General features: G+C 47.7%; 1 protein-coding gene across 1 annotated transcript in view; it reads left to right on the forward strand.

Annotated features, from left to right (window-relative positions):
* The window catches only part of HS6ST2 (heparan sulfate 6-O-sulfotransferase 2), a 222,646-nt gene that overhangs the window by 179,446 nt on the left and 24,258 nt on the right, over nucleotides 1-18,942 (forward strand). The gene's annotated exons all lie outside the window — the stretch shown is intronic.

Raw genomic sequence — 18,942 nt, forward strand, 5'->3', positions numbered from 1 at the left:
GCTTGTGTCTAATAGTGGTACAATGACTTGGAGGTGAGAGAGAATGATCTCTGGGTGGTCCCTGTTAAACCTCACATTTGTATCCAATAAGCCCTTTGGGCACAGTTGGGCAATTTGTGAAGTGTTTTGATAAGTTGGGAAGCATTTGAGAGACTTTTTCAATCATAAGATCTTGAAGGCAAATCCAACTGCAACAACTGGATCTTCTTCGTGGTCTCTGTGCATTCACACATATGGGTATTCCTCCAGAATGGCCCTGACCTCGGAGAGTTCAAAGCAATCTTGATCGTAGATCTGGCGCGCCTCCCCCTCGTCCTGGGGCGGAGCCACCGTTTGCGCATGCGCGGACGAGGGGGGAGGCGTCTAGCCACTCAGTTTCTTCCTTACCGCTGACCTGATCGCACCTACCTCGTTGATCTCCAACTTCCTCATTGCAATCTTCAGCAAACTACTTCTTTCTTCAACCTACTTCAGTCTTTCATCTTCACCTGGTATCGTATAAAAAAAAAAAAAAAAAAACCCTCCTCACTATCTTTCGGACTTTCTCCCTCACCCTCCCCCCCCCCCCGGGAGCGGATGGAAGGAAGGGACAAGGTCACTTTCAAACGCTGCACGCGCTGCTCTGCCAAGATCCCATCGTCTGACGGGCACTCCCTCTGCCTTTTCTGCCTCGGGGAGACCCACCGCACGGATTCCTGCGTCCACTGTAGCCAGTTCGGCAAACAGGCCCGCAAGAATCGCGCCGCGAGACTCCGGAGCCATCTAATGGAAGCCTCCCTCCGACCGCATGGCGCGCAACACCAGCCTCCGCCATCTTCCCCACTCCACGTGGGAACGGCGCAGCCGGCAGCTTCCGTGGCTCAAGGTCCCTGCAAGCCTAAGTCCGGCAAACATACCACAAAGTCGGACGGCACCAAGAAGCGTCACCGCTCCGAGTCCGCCCACGTGGATCCGACGAGCACCGCCAGCATAAAGAAAACCAAGTCTGCGCATCGACCCTCCGACCAATCTGGGCAACCCACGAGCTCGAACCCGGCCACGAGCTCGACCGCAGTAAGATCGACATCGAACCCGACCACGAGTTCCGCCTCGGCTCCAAAGACACCAACAGTGAAATCGACGCCGACGCCGAACATCACACCATTGGAGATTGTGCGCATCTCCTCCAAGTCGCCGTCAATCACGACCTCTCCACCCGACCAAATACTCGAGGTCCACTCCCCTGCAAAGAGCCACCAACCACTCGACCCCCGCGCCTTCGTAGATCTCTCTAAGCCGCTGGAAGCCCAATCCCTGACCAGGGAACCTTCAACTCCGAGAGTCCTTTTACCACGGCAACCCACACCAAGAGCTCACAGCCGCCAACGCTCACGCAGCCGCCGACGCTCCCGCAGCCACCGTAGGCAACGTTCCCGTAGCCGCCGTAGGGACAGCCACCAACGTTCCCGCAGCCGCCGCAGTCACCGTTCCCACAGCCGCCGTAGAGAGAGATACTCCTACTACTCCCCGTCGAGATCTAGATCTCGCTCTCCCCGGACCCGACGAGGGCACCGACGATCCCCCTCTCACGACCGCTACCGCTCGGATTCGAGAGGGCGCCACTACCACAGCTACCATGACTCCCCTCGGTACCGAGACCGCGCGGACAGACACGATCGAACCCGACACTACGAAGCGTCCCCGCGCACACACCACCTCGACTACGACACACTCGCTCAGCTCCATGACGAACGCAGTCGCCTCGACCTCGAGCCGAAACTGCCCTCACCACCGGGCTCCATACACACTGCGACAAACAAACAGCTGCCACCTGTAGAAACCCAACCAGACCTACAGCACGAATCCGACGACGACTCCGAAGCCGAACTCTCCGAATCCGACCGCTCCTCGGGGTCGGACCTACAATCCCCGGCTTCCGATATAGCTAAACCGGCGGACCTGTCTCCATCAGAGGGTCCGAAATCCTACCTTGACTTAGTCTCCAATATGGCGAACTCGCTGAACCTGAAGCTTAACACAGACGCACCCAGGGTCTCGGACGTCGTCTTTGACCTCGTACATTCAGACCTCCCAGCAAGCTCCTCTCTCCCTATGCTTCCCGTCCTCCTCGAGACACTCAAGGAAGCCTGGGACAAGCCGGCATCGGTACCTCCAACCTCCAAAAGAGTCGAAGCCCTTTACAAGATCCACGCGCCGGATGCAAAGTTCTTGTTCACCCACCCGGCTCCCAACTCCATAATAGTTCACTCCTCCTCGAAATCGAAACAGACGAGACACCCGGTACCCCCGGAAAGAGAGGGCAAGAAGCTCGATACTATAGGGCGAAAGATATACTCGCTCACTACAGCTGCAACAAAGATACAAAACTACACGGCATGCTTCTCAGCATATGCATACAACCTAACCACCTATCTCAACACCCTGATACCCTCCTTACCCGAGGAATCACGAAAACCAGCCTCTAACGCCCTACAGGAATTAGCAAGACTGAGCAAGCAGCAGATTAACACAGCTCGCCATGCTGCACAGTGCTCCTCCAAAGCCTTGGCCTCAGCTATAGCCTTATGCAGACATGCGTGGCTTAGGTCCTCGTCACTCCAACCGGACATTAAATATAAGATTGAGGACTTACCCTTCGACGGCCTTGGACTGTTTAACGCAGCCACAGACGACATCCTCACATCAGTCGATGACGGCAGGAAACGGGCGAAACGCTTGGGGGTCTCCCAACAACAACCCCAGTTCAACAGGCAGAGGAACTGGAAGTCCACCTACCATAAGGGTACCAAGTCCCCCAGACAGCAAACCTCGTGGAGACGGAAAACCCCCCAGTCCAAGCTGTCATCTCAATACAGACCACGCACGCAAACTTCCAAAAAGACCGCAGCTACCTCAAAACCGTCTCTTTGACCACCCTGCCACGAGACGTCCAGTTTCCCTCCTTCAGCCAAACCCCCACACCCGTCTACAACAGTTTTACTCCGCCTGGAGAGACATAACATCGGACGCTTGGGTCCTCACCATCATACAGAGAGGATACCTAATAGAATTCACATCCACCCCGAAACATCACAGATTTCTTACCACCCCATCGTCCGCACCGCTACAGACAGAAATCGCGTCCCTGCTAGACAAGAACGCGATAGAACCAGTCCCACCCCAATACCATCGCACCGGGTTCTATTCCCGCTACTTCCTGGTGCCGAAAAGGGACGGAGGTCTCCGCCCGATCCTCGACCTTCGCAAACTAAACCTCCACATCACCTACAAGAAATTCCGTATGATCACACTCCAGGCAATCCTTCCGCTTATCCCAGAACGCTCATGGATGGCATCCATAGATCTACAGGACGCCTACTTCCACATCACAATCAACCACCATCACAGAAGATTTCTCAGATTCGCCGTCGGGGAGCAACACTTCCAGTTCCGCTCTCTCCCATTCGGCCTATCGACGGCCCCGAGAGTCTTCACCAAATGCATGGCAGTGGTTGCCGCATCATTACGACAACAGAGCATATCGATATACCCATATATAGACGACTGGCTGATCGTCGCCCATTCAAGGGAACAACTCCAACTGGACGTCTCCACTACCCTCTCCCTCCTGGCCACACTCGGCCTCCAGGTCAACTTATCAAAATCCAAACTAACCCCCACTCAGAGAATTCAGTTCATAGGAGCAGACATCTCCACAATCTCCCAAACAGCCTCTCTACCGCACGACAGAGTACTCAGCATACAATCTCTGGCCAACACCATCATTGCCCAGCGCTCCCAGACAGCCCTAACGTTTCAAAGGATGCTAGGCCTAATGGCAGCAACCACCGCAGTCCTATGCTTCGCAAAACTTCACATGCGACCCCTGCAGATGTGGTTTGTCAGGACCTTTCATCCTCACACACAGCACCAATCTACACTCTTGACCCTTCCATCGCACATCGTAACATCCCTCAAATGGTGGACGATGGAACATCACCTCCGCACGGGCATGCCCTTCAAACAAGCTCCCCCCTCAGTGATCGTCACCACGGACGCCTCCAGGTGGGGATGGGGAGCCCACTTAGGAACCCTCACAGTCCAAGGCCAATGGTCGGACTACGAGCGGTCCCTCCACATCAACTGCCTAGAGCTCCTTGCAGTACACAAAGCGCTGAGATCCTTTCTCCCATCGCTACGGAATCAGCACGTCCAGGTCACTTCCGACAACATCGCCACGGTCTTCTACATCAACAGACAGGGAGGCACCGCCTCCATCAGACTCTGCAAGAGGGCCCTGGCATTGTGGCATTGGAGCATCACCCAGGGCATCTTCCTCACGGCCGTTCACCTACCAGGGACCGAGAATACCCAGGCGGATGCCCTGAGCCGCCACTCGACCAACAACCACGAGTGGTCTATCAGCGCTCAATACATCCAACAAATCTTCAAAACCTTCGGAACCCCGAGCATAGATGTATTTGCCTCACCATCAAATGCCCAGTGCACCCACTTCTACATGAGAGGTCCACCATCCCAGCTCTCCAGAGGGGATGCATTCCTCCAAACCTGGAAGGGAAAACTACACTACCTGTTTCCCCCCATCCCACTCATCACAAGGGTCCTGCAGAAAATCCAAACAGACCGCACGAACTGCATCCTCATAACCCCATGGTGGCCACGCCAACCCTGGTTCACCACCCTCCTGTCTCTGTCCAACAGGACATTCCTAACCCTCCCACAAGCACAGGACCTCCTCTCCCAACAAGACGGGAAGGTCCTACACCACAACCCGGCATCCCTCAAATTGACGGCCTGGAGAATCAGTTTTTAGACTTTCCCCCGGACGTTCGCCAAGTCCTACTGAACTCTAGAAAACCATCCACTAGGAAAGCCTATCTACTAAAATGGAAGCGCTTCACCCACTACGCCTCTCAACACAACTTTGACCCTAACTGCGCTACCATCTCTCAGGTATTAACTTATACCTTAGCACTCTCAAGAACAGGCCTCTCATACTCCTCCCTGAAGGTACACCTCGCAGCTATCTCTGCCTTCCACCCCCACATCGGGGGAACAACAGTCTTCTCTCATCAGGCCACGAAGGCCTTCCTCAAGGGCATCATTCGCCTACACCCTCCTGTCAGACAAATCCTCCCAACCTGGAGCCTCTCTCTAGTGCTCAGCCAGCTCATGAAACCACCCTTTGAGCCCATGGCATCTATTCCACTACACCTGCTATCGTGGAAAACAGCACTACTCACGGCTCTCACCACAGGCAAGAGGGCTAGCGACATCTGTGCCCTGAGGGCGGACCCACCCTACACAATCTTTCACAGTAACAGGGTGGTCCTTCGCCCCGACCCGACCTTCCTACCAAAGGTCGTCTCTCCATTCCACCTAGGGAAACAGTCAACCATACCAGCCTTTTTTCAGCACCCCTCGGACGCAGGCCAGAGGGCTCTCCACAACTTGGACGCGCGCAGAGCGCTAGCTTTCTACATAGACAGAACTCGAGAATTCCGTAAGGATCCGAGACTCTTTGTCACCTACGCCACCCATAATAAGGGCAGCAAAATATCTACTCAGAGGCTCTCTAAGTGGCTCGTTGCCACCATAGAACTCTGCTACCAACTGGCGAAACAACCAGTCCCGCAACACATACGAGCTCACTCTACTAGAGCCGTCGCCACCTCGTCAGCTTTCACGAAGGGCATCCCTATAGAGGACATCTGCGATGCAGCGGTCTGGTCCTCCACGTCTACCTTCGCCTCGCACTACGCTCTTGACGTTCGTGCCCGGCGTGATGCCTCCTTCGGACAGGCTGTACTTCGCTCCATCTTCGACTGACCACCGTAAGTACCACTCTCATTACATTCTGGTCTAACCTTGCATACTTTTTACAGATCCAGCACCCGCCTCCGAAGGGATAGCTCGCTAATCACCCATATGTGTGAATGCACAGAGACCACGAAGAAGATGGACAGGTTTCTTACCTGTAACTGGTGATCTTCGAGTGGTCATCTGTGCAATCACACAGACCCACCCAGCCTTCCCCGCTGCTGGACACTCACCTAGCACGTCTTCCACCTGTCCGGTGGCGGGAAGAAACTGAGTGGCTAGACGCCTCCCCCCTCGTCCGCGCATGCGCAAACGGTGGCTCCGCCCCAGGACGAGGGGGAGGCGCGCCAGATCTACGATCAAGATTGCTTTGAACTCTCCGAGGTCAGGGCCATTCTGGAGGAATACCCATATGTGTGATTGCACAGATGACCACTCGAAGATCACCAGTTACAGGTAAGAAACCTGTCCTTATATTCAGGCTAGAACAGGGATGGCTAGCTGGCAGCCAGTGGGCCAGGCCTGGCACACAGAGCAGTGGTTTCTGGCCTGAAGCTGCACCATTAAATTTTAATTAAGGCGTGGCACACTTTATGCCTTCAGTTTCACAATTTAAAGAGAGAAAAAGACTGGCACACAGTGCTTGGGTATATGGGCTAGACTTCATTAATTCTAACTGGGATAAATTGGCAGGGTTTGGTAGGTTCCAGCATTGGAGGGGTTGTTTGCTTCTGTGAAACTTGGCAGTCGATGTTTGGATGCTCTTGCATCTTTCTAGCATTCCACCCTAGAAAGCCCACATTATCAAGAAGGCATATCAAAAGACAGCTGCAACGTACACCCATTAGCGTAGACGACCACAACTGGCATGAAATATAGAGTGCCTACCCAATGTAGTTCATGAGTCTTGCCAATTCTGCTTGGCATAGATTTGTCAAAGAGGAGGCTGGTTTATGCCAACTCGGATGAGCTTGCAGGGAGGCCATGCCCAAAACTGTTTCTCTGAATGGTGCGCAGGAGGTAAGGTGCAGAGTGAAGGCAGACAAGGAGAGCTGGAGGCACATGTGTGTGTATGAGGCTTTCTATTTCGGACAAATTAGCACCTGTTCTCATCTCATGGTTGAAAATCTTGGCAGATGGATCCTATATCAAGCAACCATTTTAAGACCTGGTCTCAGGCCTGCAGTGTTTAGAAAGGACATTTCCCTTTGTGATCAAAGTGTGATGTATGGTAACAAGCTTGTAAAGGGGTGGGGGGATGTCCATACTCATCCCCTTTTGGACCCTGGTCAAATTTTTATGTACTCATGGATGCATTTGGATGCAGGACAACTTCTGAATTGCTCTTACAATTTTGGTTTCTCCATCCCATGAAGTGGCGCAGAGGCTGCAAAGGGAGACCTTCCTTAACCTTGCAACGGGAGTCTTGGCTTTGGCTCACTCAGCCACGGCCTCTGTTTCTCTCACTGCTTCTGGCGCTTCCCATTTACAGTAAAGCCTCTTAATGGAGCCCGAATGGATCAATTGAGAAGTGCGGTCACCAGACCACTTACCACAGCACTGAGTCGATGCCCTTTAGCTCCTTGGAAAGCTAATAGCTCCATCCAGCAGTGAAGAGGGATAAAGCAGAGTGCTGGAGCTGGGCTGTGTATGAGCAAAACACAAACACTGGGCCCAGGATTCCTTTTCACAAAATCCATGCACTTCATTCTCATAAGGGTAATCGTCTTTGTTTTTGTCTTTTTTCCTGAGTTCAGGCGCTTGCGTTTCCATTTCCTTTGATAGGCATGCTTTTCCAACTCATTCCACCCTGTGCTCACCCTGATCATACATGATGCAGCAGCCAGCCCAGGTTTGTCATCAGCTGTGTACTTAATAGAGAGCTACAGTGTTCTGGAGCACCCTGATGTAAGGGTACATGTGTTTTCAATATATATCGATGACATTCACATAGGCACACTTAAATCATATTAGGTGTATGCCTGGAAGTGGCTCCTAATCTTCATACCTGGGCCTTCCTTTCACTGGCATGATATGGAGATGTTTGGTTTTCTCTTGCCTGCAGACATTTTTATTCCCGGAGCTTGGTTTCTAAGAGGAAAGGTCCACGAATTCCAGCCTGGACACCTCAGAGACCTCAGAGAGCCAATAGGAGAAGATGGTATTGACTTAGATCCAAAAGGTGAACAGGAGGGAAACCTTTGGTAATCTAACCTGGTAATAATGCTACAACCTTTTTAGTGCATCATTTTGGCCTTTTGTGTGTTAGATAGTAGGACTGGCTCCTGAGGCTAGTGAAGTCAGGGGCTCAGGCTCTGCAAAGGCCCCTGCCCATCCCAACATAATGTCTTCTCCATGACTTGCTAGCTTTCTGCATGCAGAGATTTCTTCTTTTAGAAGACAGAATATTGAATCATAGGAGGCTCCCTCTTGCCATCTTGAAGTGGTACAAGCAGATGCAGGGTTTGTTCTGTTTGGGGGTTTTTTGTTTTGGGTTTTTTTTTTACAATTTCAATGACAACTATAGTTGAGGGTTGATTTTTTTTCTAAAGGGCCCCTGAAACCCAGGAGTTCGGTCTGCAAAGGTAGTTTTTTTATTGAGCACTGAAGAAGAACTGCACTTAATGTGGCAAGACTGACAGCTGCGGAGGCGATGCAGAAGAGCACTCCGGTATTAATTAACTCATCCTGCCAAGAGCAGGTATTGATTTGTTTTTACAGATCTTTGATGAGCCCTGATTAGGATTCTATGAAGGTAGGAAGTTTTTCCTGCCCTCTGAAGACAAGAGCAAACCATAATTATAAAATAATTGTGCTTCCTTTCTTTGAAAGGAGTCTACACTTATTATTTGATGAATCGCTTGTTTGTGCATGGCTGACAGTGCACCCTCTCAGAGTATTTGTTTGTTTGTCGCACCTTTTCTGATTTATAATTTTCCTGTAGGATGACATTTGGAGGGGGGGGGTGTTTTAAAAAATGCTCAACCTACTCTTCTCTTTGCTGTTGGTCCCCATCCAAATATTCACTCAAAAGTTGACAGAAATGGGTCGGTTCATTTTCTCCTTATGGTGCAACATTTTCAAGGTGTTGCTGATCCACAGGCAGGTGTTATTTGTCTCGAGTGTGGCACAGTACTGTGGAATTTGGCTTTCAGTGTGGTGTCCTCAACATTTGGACAGGTTCTTTCAAATACATAGCTTGATTTCTGGAGAAGGGTGTTTCTAGCTGGAAATAAACTCTTTTTTAAAAAATGGGTTACTTTTTCTTTTATCTTGTAACTATTTTCAGGTATAGGGATATAGAGAAGCATAATATACATATTTTAAGTAAATAAAATTAAAATAAACTATATTTTGAAACAACATGTACAGGGCTCAACAAATCCCAGGTGTCATGATGCCTGGAAGTTTCACCAGTCTAATATTTTCATCAGCATTTGTTGTCAGTATCTTTTGATGATTCTCAGAAGATGTAAAGATTATTTAGGTGAGGAACAGAGGTTAGTTTTTTGTTGTGATGGCAGCTAGGGTTACCCCATATTTATTTATACACTGCAACACTTCTGTTATAGCTTCAAAAAATTACAGTAAATTGTGTGGAGTTTAGGATTAGGTTTTGTGGTAGAAATAATGAGAAAGCGTGGTCATTCGGATATAAACTCCTGCAGGCTGAAAAATAACTCTGGCTTCTAAATTTCCAGGGTGGTCCTAAAGCTGAAGAAAATTCATTGTGGCATAGGCATATAAGGTATTGTGTGTTGGTGTGGTAGTGGTTAAGAGCATGGACCATAATCTGGGATAACCAGGTTTGATTCCCCACTTGTCCACATGCAGCTGCTGGAGTGACTTTGGGTCAGTCATAACTCTTTCAGAGTTGTTCTGCTCAAGAGCAGTGCTCTCTCAGCCCCACCAACCTCACAGGGAGTCTGTTGTGGGGAGTGGAAGGGAAAGGAGAATGTAAACTGCTCTGAGACTCTGACTGAAGGGTGGGGTATAAATCCAGTCTCATCCTCCTTTGTGGAAAGTACCCTCAAATCACAGCTGACTTATGGTGACCCAACAAGGAGCTTTCAAGGCAACTGAGAAGCAGAGGTGGTTTGTCATTGCCTTCCTCTGTAGAGTTTGGTAGATTCCCTTCCAAGTACTGACCCTTTTAGCTTCTGAGATTTGACAAGATTGGGCTACATCATGCCACCTTCCCTCCCAATCTGGTGTTAAAGCAGTACATTTGTTTAGAAAATGTTTATCTTTTTCTGTTTTTGTCTATATTGGTGGCACATCAACAGCATTTTTTTCTGCTTTGACATGTCCATGCTTAAACCTGTAAGGTAAATGGTCAGCTTAGACAGTTTTTGCTTTGCGTGCGCTCTCTCTCTGTAACTCTAAGTAGGCATTTGATACACTTGCATGAAAAAGTTGCCTTCCATGCTTTAAAAGGGCCAGACACATTTAATTGCAGAATTCTTGTAGTTTCTTTTGGGAGAGATTAGAAGTGACATATTTTACCAGGTCTGGAGTCAGTGATTTTATGTGGGGTCAGTGAGTTGGGGAGAAAGGAAAAGGGGGGGAGGCAATTGACATATAACCACAACCCTACTTTGTCTCAATATGTGGCTTTCCAGAGCCAAATTACAAATCCTTCCAGTGAACAGTGACCAAGATGGTGTTTTTATGAATACTTGTGGTTGAAATTCCTTTAGAAAATATGAGTAAAATCCCTGTACTCAACTTACCATTTATATAATCCATAAACAATATTACTATTATTATTTGTGATTGATTGGGGGGACGCCTTTCTTTCTTCCCATTTCTTCATCCGATTTATCGTAAGCATTCTCTTTTATGACTCTTGCATTTATTGGAACGTTTGGGTTGCTGCCTTTGCTTCCTTTGGCTTGCCACAGATGAGAGCCTTGAATATTCCTTCCCATTTTTGATTCAATAGCACATGACAAGGGAATCCAATTTGTTCAGATTTAGATGACATGCCTCCAATTATGTAATTCCATTAGGAGCTGCCGGCAGCCGTGCCCGGGCACGCAGGCTCGGCAGGCAGAGCCATAATAGGACTTGTTGCAATCGCCGTGTGGTAAGCACAGTGCTGATAGAGAGCATGACCTGCCTCTCCAAGTTGCGTTTGTGGGGATGGAGGAGGTGAGGAATGGTTTTGCCGCGCTAAGGGCTCTAATCCGGCAATAAGTTATGTCACAGCAGCAACAAAGCCTCCCAGTGTTAAGGTGAAACTGTAATGGTCGTAATGTTTTATGCATTCAAAATGTGTGGACTGTGAATGCCACTGTTTGAATACACCCTCTGTTTTCACTCCTAGGAATGAAGGATCTATGTCTGAGTTGCCTCCATATTCTCTCATAGCTCACAGGCTCTGTGATGGCTTAACAGCTCTTAGTTTAGGCAGCTTTAAAAGGGAAAGGAGTATTAGAGATATTCCTGGAGCATAGGTCAGTTTGTTGATTCGTTTAAGTTTTCCCTGCCTTTCTCTGGTGATTCAAGGCAGCTTATGAAAGCCACATCAAGTTGTAATGGAATAATAAATTATCAGTGGCTTTTGGCCAGGATGGCTTCATAGAGCCTCCACATGCAACAGCAGTATACCTTTGAATGCCAGGTGCTATGAGAAAGAGCTGCTGACATTAAACCTTGCTTGCAGACTTATGAAGACAATCTGACTGGCAGCTGTAGTTAACTGAAAGTAGCAGTGCAGTTCTAAATGGAGTTATACCCTTCTACGTCCATGGACTCCAGTGGACGTAGAAGGGTTGTAGCTTTGCTTTCAGGTTGCACTGTAAGTTTGTAGCCCAGTTAGGGTTTCTTCTCAGATGGTACTCCGTTATTGATATTCTCCCCACAAAGTTATAGTGCCAAGTGTGCTAAATTCCTGGTGCCAACTAAGAATGTCCTTGTTTACCCAGGCTTTCTGGTTGAGTGTTTTTAATTTCAAATGTGTTTTTCAAAATAGTCTACAAGCATCCTGAAGCATCCCTGGTGCAGAGAGAAGGATAGCAGTTATTTAAATGAGTAAATACTGTTGGAATCAGAGTGCTGCACTAGGCAGACATTGGTCTGTTGCAGCAAAGTTGATACTTCTGTGTCTTTTTTTTTTTTTACTATGCTTTTCAAACCAAAGCAGCTCATAGGACTCAAAGCATCAGACAAATTAAATAAATTATATAGCCAGTAATACTAGATAAAACTAAGAAAGCTTCTTAGAGGGAGGGCCTGGAGTAGTATACGGGGATTGCCCAGTTGCAGGAGGCTGTTTGGTGTAGTGGTTAAGTTTGCGGACTCTTATCTGGGAGAACTGGGTAATATACCCCACTCCTCCACTTGCACCTGCTGGAATGCCTTGGGTCAGCCATAGCTCTGGCAGAGGTTGTCCTTGAAAGGGCAGCTGCTGTGAGAGTCCTCTCAGCCCCACCCACCTCACAGGGTGTCTGTTGTGGGGGAGGAAGGTAAAGGAGATTGTGAGCTTCTCTGAGATTCGGAGTGGAGGGCGAGATATAAATCCAATATCTTCTTCTTCTTCTCCCTCACTGTGGCCTCCTCTAACTATTCCTAGGCAGGCAACAAAGGGAGAGACCAGAAGACCCAAAGATATGGGTCTAAATATGGCTGTACAACAAGTGTATGCTGTGATCACAAAACGACATGCCTGCTCATGCATGGTGGCATCGTCACCTGAAAACACAGTTAGCATTTTTAACATGAAGCATCCCTCAGCACCAGTGGGAAATGGGTCTTCTGTTCCCATCCACCAACAAAAGAGAGCCTGTCCTTTGCTTTCTGGTAAATGGAATCACTCTCCATCCTGTATGGTCCTTGAGAATTCCATCCCCCATTGATGTGGTGCATGATGGCTTGTTGTGCTCTTTTTTCCTTTATGGTGAGCAGTGGTGGAAGAGTTCTGTGATGAACAACACTGGAAGGGTTTTGTGCATTATGTGGGGACTTGCTTGCACAAATGGACTGTTGCAGGTCTAACACTGCCGGCAGAAGAACATCAGCATCCCCATGTTGACATCAGCATTGTCATGGAATCATCTCTCACGTTCAAGCCCTGGAGTCTGGTTCTCATGTGCCTGTACATCACTTGCTTGCCCTTTTCTTTTTCAGTTGTGCATTTGATGGTTTGCATTGTCTCTACATACAGCAGAATGTGGTATTAGAATTCTAGGTGGCTAGAGTGGACTGTACTATTTTACGTTGCAGTGAGAGGGCAAATGACTTTTTGGTATGTGACTCTGTGGGTGATTACATATTGTTGTTTTATTTTATTTGGTCACACTACTGTGACGGTGTGACCTTTAATTTGTGAGCTGCCCTGAGCCTACCTTCGGCGGGGAGGGTGGGATAGAAATCAAATAAATAAATAAATACAGACCAGCACTTTGGCCCAACTCAGAGATGCTTCTGAAATCAACCCCAAAAATCCCTTCAGATGGCAACATCTGCCACCTGACCCTATCCTCTGGCAGATGGGATACAGGTGGTTCGCTGGGGAGCATGTGGAGGCTTCTGGACAGCTCTTTTTGAGCCGGCCCACTTCAGAACGCCTCCCAACCACCCCACACTGCCCATCTGTTATCACCCTATATATGTGTGCATGCATTTTTTTTTTTAAAAAAAGCAGTTCTTCCTGCAAATAGAAAAATAGCATATTAGGGAGAATGTTGTGCTTCATTCAAAATAGGATTCTTCCCTATTCTAGCTATGTCAGGACACTACCACTAAATTTCTTTCTTGGATAACACCACCTCGGAACAGCAAAGAGCTAGAGAGGGGGAAAGGAAAGATTGAAAAGGCTGAGGCTAAAGAGTTGCATAGGGGAGAGGTCTCAGTTTTGAAAAAAAAGATGGCATTATAGAGGTTTATAAAAACAACCCTGAGAGGTAGATGATACTGAAAGAAACTGGCCTCAGGAAACCCAGCAAGATTCCTGTCAGATAGGCCTGTCAATGATTTAGTCATTATAGCTAAATGAAAACTTCAGATTGAAAAGCAATCTGTCTTTGAATGCCAGTTGCTGAGAGGGCAAAGTGTCCATTTAGGATGATCTTAATGAAGGCCAGGCACAAAGTTACGATAAGCTCTTATGACATCCTCATAATGTTCAGAGACAGAAGAGGAGCCATGCATGTTTTCCCAGAGAAAGTTTCCTCTGAGTAATTGCTGCAAGGATACCACAAGCCAAACAGTGGCTTCCTTTTCGGCTGGCGCTCATGGCGGTGAAGATAGATGAAGGCATTCAACAGAGAGCCTTACAAAGATTAAGATTTCTTTCCCGCAGACCATTTCAATGAGAGCTAGTTCGATTTGGGCCATGGTTATTGCATATCATGAAAGGGAAATGGCTTCATTAAGTGGAAATGTACACAGGCATAGTGCCAGTTTGCATTCTTGGTGTATGTTTTTGTATTCTCCAAGTCGATTAGATAATTTTGGAAGATTTCCCTGCTGAAGGTAGTGGATGCTTGATTAAGTCTGGGGTCAGCTTAAATGATGATGTTCCTCGCCTGGCAATGGCAGCTTCTGCCCAATTGCCCAGTGCCTTGAAGGGTCTGTCTTATGCTAAATGACTCACTGCAAGGTATGTCTTTTCATCTGCAAAGTGCTGCTGGTTCCCTTTGTGCTGGTCCACTGTGTCCTTCACTTCCCGTATTGCAGCCTGTGCATTCTTGTGCATATAGGGTTTGCCTGCAACTGCATTACTTGATGAATTTTGTAATCTAGCAATATGTATATCCACAGGTATTCTTGTGCATATGTAACATGACAGAAATATACATTTGTTCTATTTTGAAAAAATGTATATTTTCCCCCCTTCCTGCTGTTAAAACAACATAGAAAGTAACTTTATAACAAAACAAATACAGGCAAAAAATTAACTTCATCAGAAACAAAAAATAATTAAAACAGTCAATACAAAAAAATCATAGATAAAACAACAGGGTTTTTTGTTTTTGTTTTTTAAACCCTATAAATCCAGCAAGTATATCAGGCCAGTGGTGGCACTAGGGTGCCCCGCCATACCTGCCGCCCCAGGCAAGGTGCCTCCGCCAGCAAAGCACACACACACACGGCATCTGGCCAGCTTTTCCACAGCTGCCTTACCAGCTGGAGCATCCTTCCTCACTGTGGCGATACAGCACAGTATGACATGGCCTGGCTGCAGGTGCTGCAATTTGGACACACCTGCCTCTGCCTCCTCCTCCCTCCTACCTGTGTGATTTAAAACACATGGGAAGGTGCCAGGAGGGCTCGCTGATCAGCTTATTTATGAGCAGGAAGGACAGTGGCTCTCCCTTCCTCACTCCCTTGCTCGTTGCCCCCATTCACCCCTGGGAGCAGGGCACCAAATTGGGTACCTATGATCACCTAATGGATGCTCCGACCCTGATCAGGCTTGATTCAAAGAATCCATTGAATAAATTAAAAACAAAGAATTCAGAATGTAAAACCATAAAATGCTCTCCAAAAACCAGCTCCTGCCAGGTCAACAGCAAAAAGGGGTTTTCTTGGGGAAAATAATTCCGTCGTCTGAGGGCCACTTCCAAGGAAGGCCTTGTTCCGTTTACTCAAGTCTAATTATTTAATAACTACAGACTATAAAGCCCATAATGCAGTGTGACTGAAAGAAAAATATGCCTGTGCCAAAGTGTCCTATTCAAAATTATATTATCAAAGATTTCAGGTTTTCACGCCTGGTAACAGCTCTGCAAAACACCCTACAGACTATAAATTGCAGAAAGTCTCAGAACAACCAGCAAATTCCACAGAACAATCAGCACAGTCAACAACCATCTTCCTTATCTTCAAACCCCTTCCAACCTTCCCAGCAATTAACACAGAACAATGGTCACATTCAACAGCCAGTTTCCTTATCACTACCCTTCCAGGAAGCCCCACCAAACAATGGGCACATCCACAAACCAATTGCCCTTTCATCACACCCCCTCCAGCCTACAAATAGCAGCTCTCCAGCAGCCCTGGCCCCACTCAATGCACAGCAGCCAAGAAGGTCTGAGCGCCTGCTCCGGCTGCAACGCCACTGAGGATGTTCTCCGCAGCTGAGAACGAAACGTCTGGAAGGAAAACTTTCTCCAGTAGAACACGGCACTTGATCCCGAAAGATTCTACAAACCTTAACAAAATTATATTGTGTTAAAAATTCAGTATTGCTTTGAAACCAACTGGAATCTGCATAAGCAGTGTATATATTGTCAAACTACTCACTGTAGTTAGGAACCTTTTTAATCTGAGAGCTACAAATTTTGCCACACATTATGCTTTTAGTAGAATGTGTTGTGCATCTCTTTCCACCCCCTTCTTTGTAACCTGCATTTTCTCACAAACTCGTTTTTGTATTTTGCTCTTCCACCTAAAAGAAGTAATAGTAGCAGATTCATAACATTTTCTCTCTCCCTCCAGCATGCCTCTGCTGTGGTTCTCTGAAGGTGCCTATAATTATATTGTCTCTTTATGTCTTTTCTTCTAAATTATCTTGATGCTGAGCAGGAGAGGTCAGCCGTCTTCTGCAGCATGCAACTATTTTCAGCTGGGAGCAAATTGTTGCCACTTCTAGAGGACAGAGAACCATGTTTGCATCTCCCAGTGCTGGCCCACAGAGAGAGTTCAAAAGCAGTACTTAACAGGCCTCTGAGGAGGCACCCATTTAGATCTTTTTAGCTGGAATAGAAGAATGTGAAACCTTTGGGCAGAAGGGACATAACAGAAGCACAAGGGTGTGGGTGAAAGAGATGCACACCAATCCTTTGGATCCCAGCACAGGTAAACAGAGCTATTCCCTGAGGGGGCATAGTGAAGTAAACAAGGTTTACTTAATTGGGCCTCTTCTTGGGAATGAAGATTGTGCTGCCTTATGCTGAAGAACTCAGCAATGAACTCTGGCATACTTATGATTACCTGTGGAAGTAGATTTGGGTTGTCTGTTAGTTCGGTGGTTGAGTAATGTTAATATTCATAGCTAAGCATGGGCTGGAAGAAAATAAGGCTTGATTTTAGGAGTCTTGTTTTCCAGACATGTTTCTGCCACGGACCCTCTGAGCACATCATGCTCTCTGACCTGGTTCAGGCATCTGTGTTCCCATCCTGTGGAGGATCAGGAATCTGATAGGTTTGTATATTCCTTGGTCCCCTGCACATTCCATTGTGTTTTAGACCCTGGTTTGGGGGCCACATTTGGACATCACATTGGACTGTTGTTTGCTTAGACATAGAAGGAAAAGAATCAGAACAGAGAAAGAGGAAGACAGAGCACATGAAAACGCACAATATATTCCTGATCCTCTAAGCAATGACCTGGGAAATTGGTAATACGGAGAGTAGTTTCTCCCCCATGGTACCACTCCACTGAGCAGTGTGTGTATTTATTTACATCCCACTCTTCCTTTTGGCTCAAGTTTGAAGTCTGCTTTCGTCTATATAGACCTCCTGCAACTTCTATTGAGTGATGAGCCATTTAAGTCTAGAGATGGATCCTAGAGATGGAGAGCCAGTTTGGTGTAGTGGTTAAGTGTGCGGACTCTTATCTGGGAGAACCAGGTTTGATTCCCCACTCCTCCACTTGCACCTGCTAGCATGGCCTTGGGTCAGCCATAGCTCTGGCAGAGGTTGTCCTTGAAAGGGCAGCTGCTGTGAGAGCCCTCTCCAGCCCCACCCACCTCACAGGGTGTCTGTTGTGGGGGAGGAAGGTAAAGGAGATTGTGAGCCGCTCTGAGACTCTTCGGAGTGGAGGGCGGAATATAAATCCAATATCATCATCATCATCTTTGGCTGGAGAAAGACTACTTAGAGAATGGATGGGTCCAGGGCTTTTAAAAAAAAAAAAAAAGCAGGAATGCAATTCCAGATGGCTTGGCATCAAGGGGTATGGTCTGATATGCAAATGAGTTCCTACTGGACTTTTTAAAAGAAGATATTGGATTTATATCCCCCCTCCACTCTGAAACTCAGAGCGGCTCACTATCTCCTTTATCTTCCTCCCCCACAACAGACACCCTGTGAGGTAGGTGGGACTGAGAGAGCTCTCACAGAAGCTGCCCTTTCATGGACAACTCTGCTGACTCAAGGTCATTCCAGCAGCTGCAAGCCCTGTGTGAAACAATGGTGATGTCAGGGGATGTGGCCTAATATGCAAATGAGTTCCTGCTGGGTAGGCTTGCCAATCCCCAGGTCCCAGCAGGGGTTCTTCAGCTTTCCCAGTCTCCTTCCCACCCCCAGTCAGCTGGCCGGTGGGGGAAAGCCCCGCCCCCAAAGCCAGCATGTGATTTTTCCCCCTGCGGAGGCTCCAGTCTTCGATTGGAAAGGCTTCCTCTTGGGATGGGGTGTCTGTGTTATTTGGAAGAAGTTGGCTGCAACTCATGAGTAGAGAGGCCAGTTCCTCGCTTCAGAGTTGCCAGAAAATGGGGGGGGGAGGGGAGGAACGTCTGCTGAGCACTTCATTATTCCCTAAGTGGAGATTGATTCTCATAGGGTATAATGGGGAATTGATCTGGAGGTTTCAGGGGCTCTGGGGGAGCTGTTTTTTGAGATAGAGGCACCAGATTTTCCGTATAGTATCTAGTGCCTCTCCCCAAAGTACCCCCCAAGTTTCAAAACGATTGGACCAGGGGGTCCAATTCTATGAGCCCCAAAAGAAGGTGCCCCTATCCTTCATTATTTCCTATGGAAGGAAGACATTTAAAGAGGTGTGCTGTCCCTTTAAATGTGATGGCCAGAACTCCCTTGGAGTTCAATTATGCTTGCCACACCCTTGTTCCTGGCCCCACCCCCAAAGTCTCCTGGCTCCACCCCCAAAGTCCCCAGATATTTCTTGAATTGGACTTGGCAACCCTACTGCTGGATTTTTCTACAAAAAAAACCCTGGATGGATCTAACCTATGATGTCTGAAGCAGGCCTCTGTCTCAGAATTCCTTATCTTGGCCTTGCAGGGCTGTTTTGAGGACCAAGGCAATTCTGCAAAATATCAGGCATTTTAAATGTGCAGTGTAAATGCTAAATACTACCATTGCTCAGGGCCACTGGTTTTTATAAATTGGTGGGGGACAGTTTTAATCCAGGGAACTGTAATTTAATGGCACGTT

This window comes from Heteronotia binoei, chromosome 11 (genome assembly GCF_032191835.1).
Source record: "Heteronotia binoei isolate CCM8104 ecotype False Entrance Well chromosome 11, APGP_CSIRO_Hbin_v1, whole genome shotgun sequence".
NCBI classification, from domain to species: domain Eukaryota; kingdom Metazoa; phylum Chordata; class Lepidosauria; order Squamata; family Gekkonidae; genus Heteronotia; species Heteronotia binoei.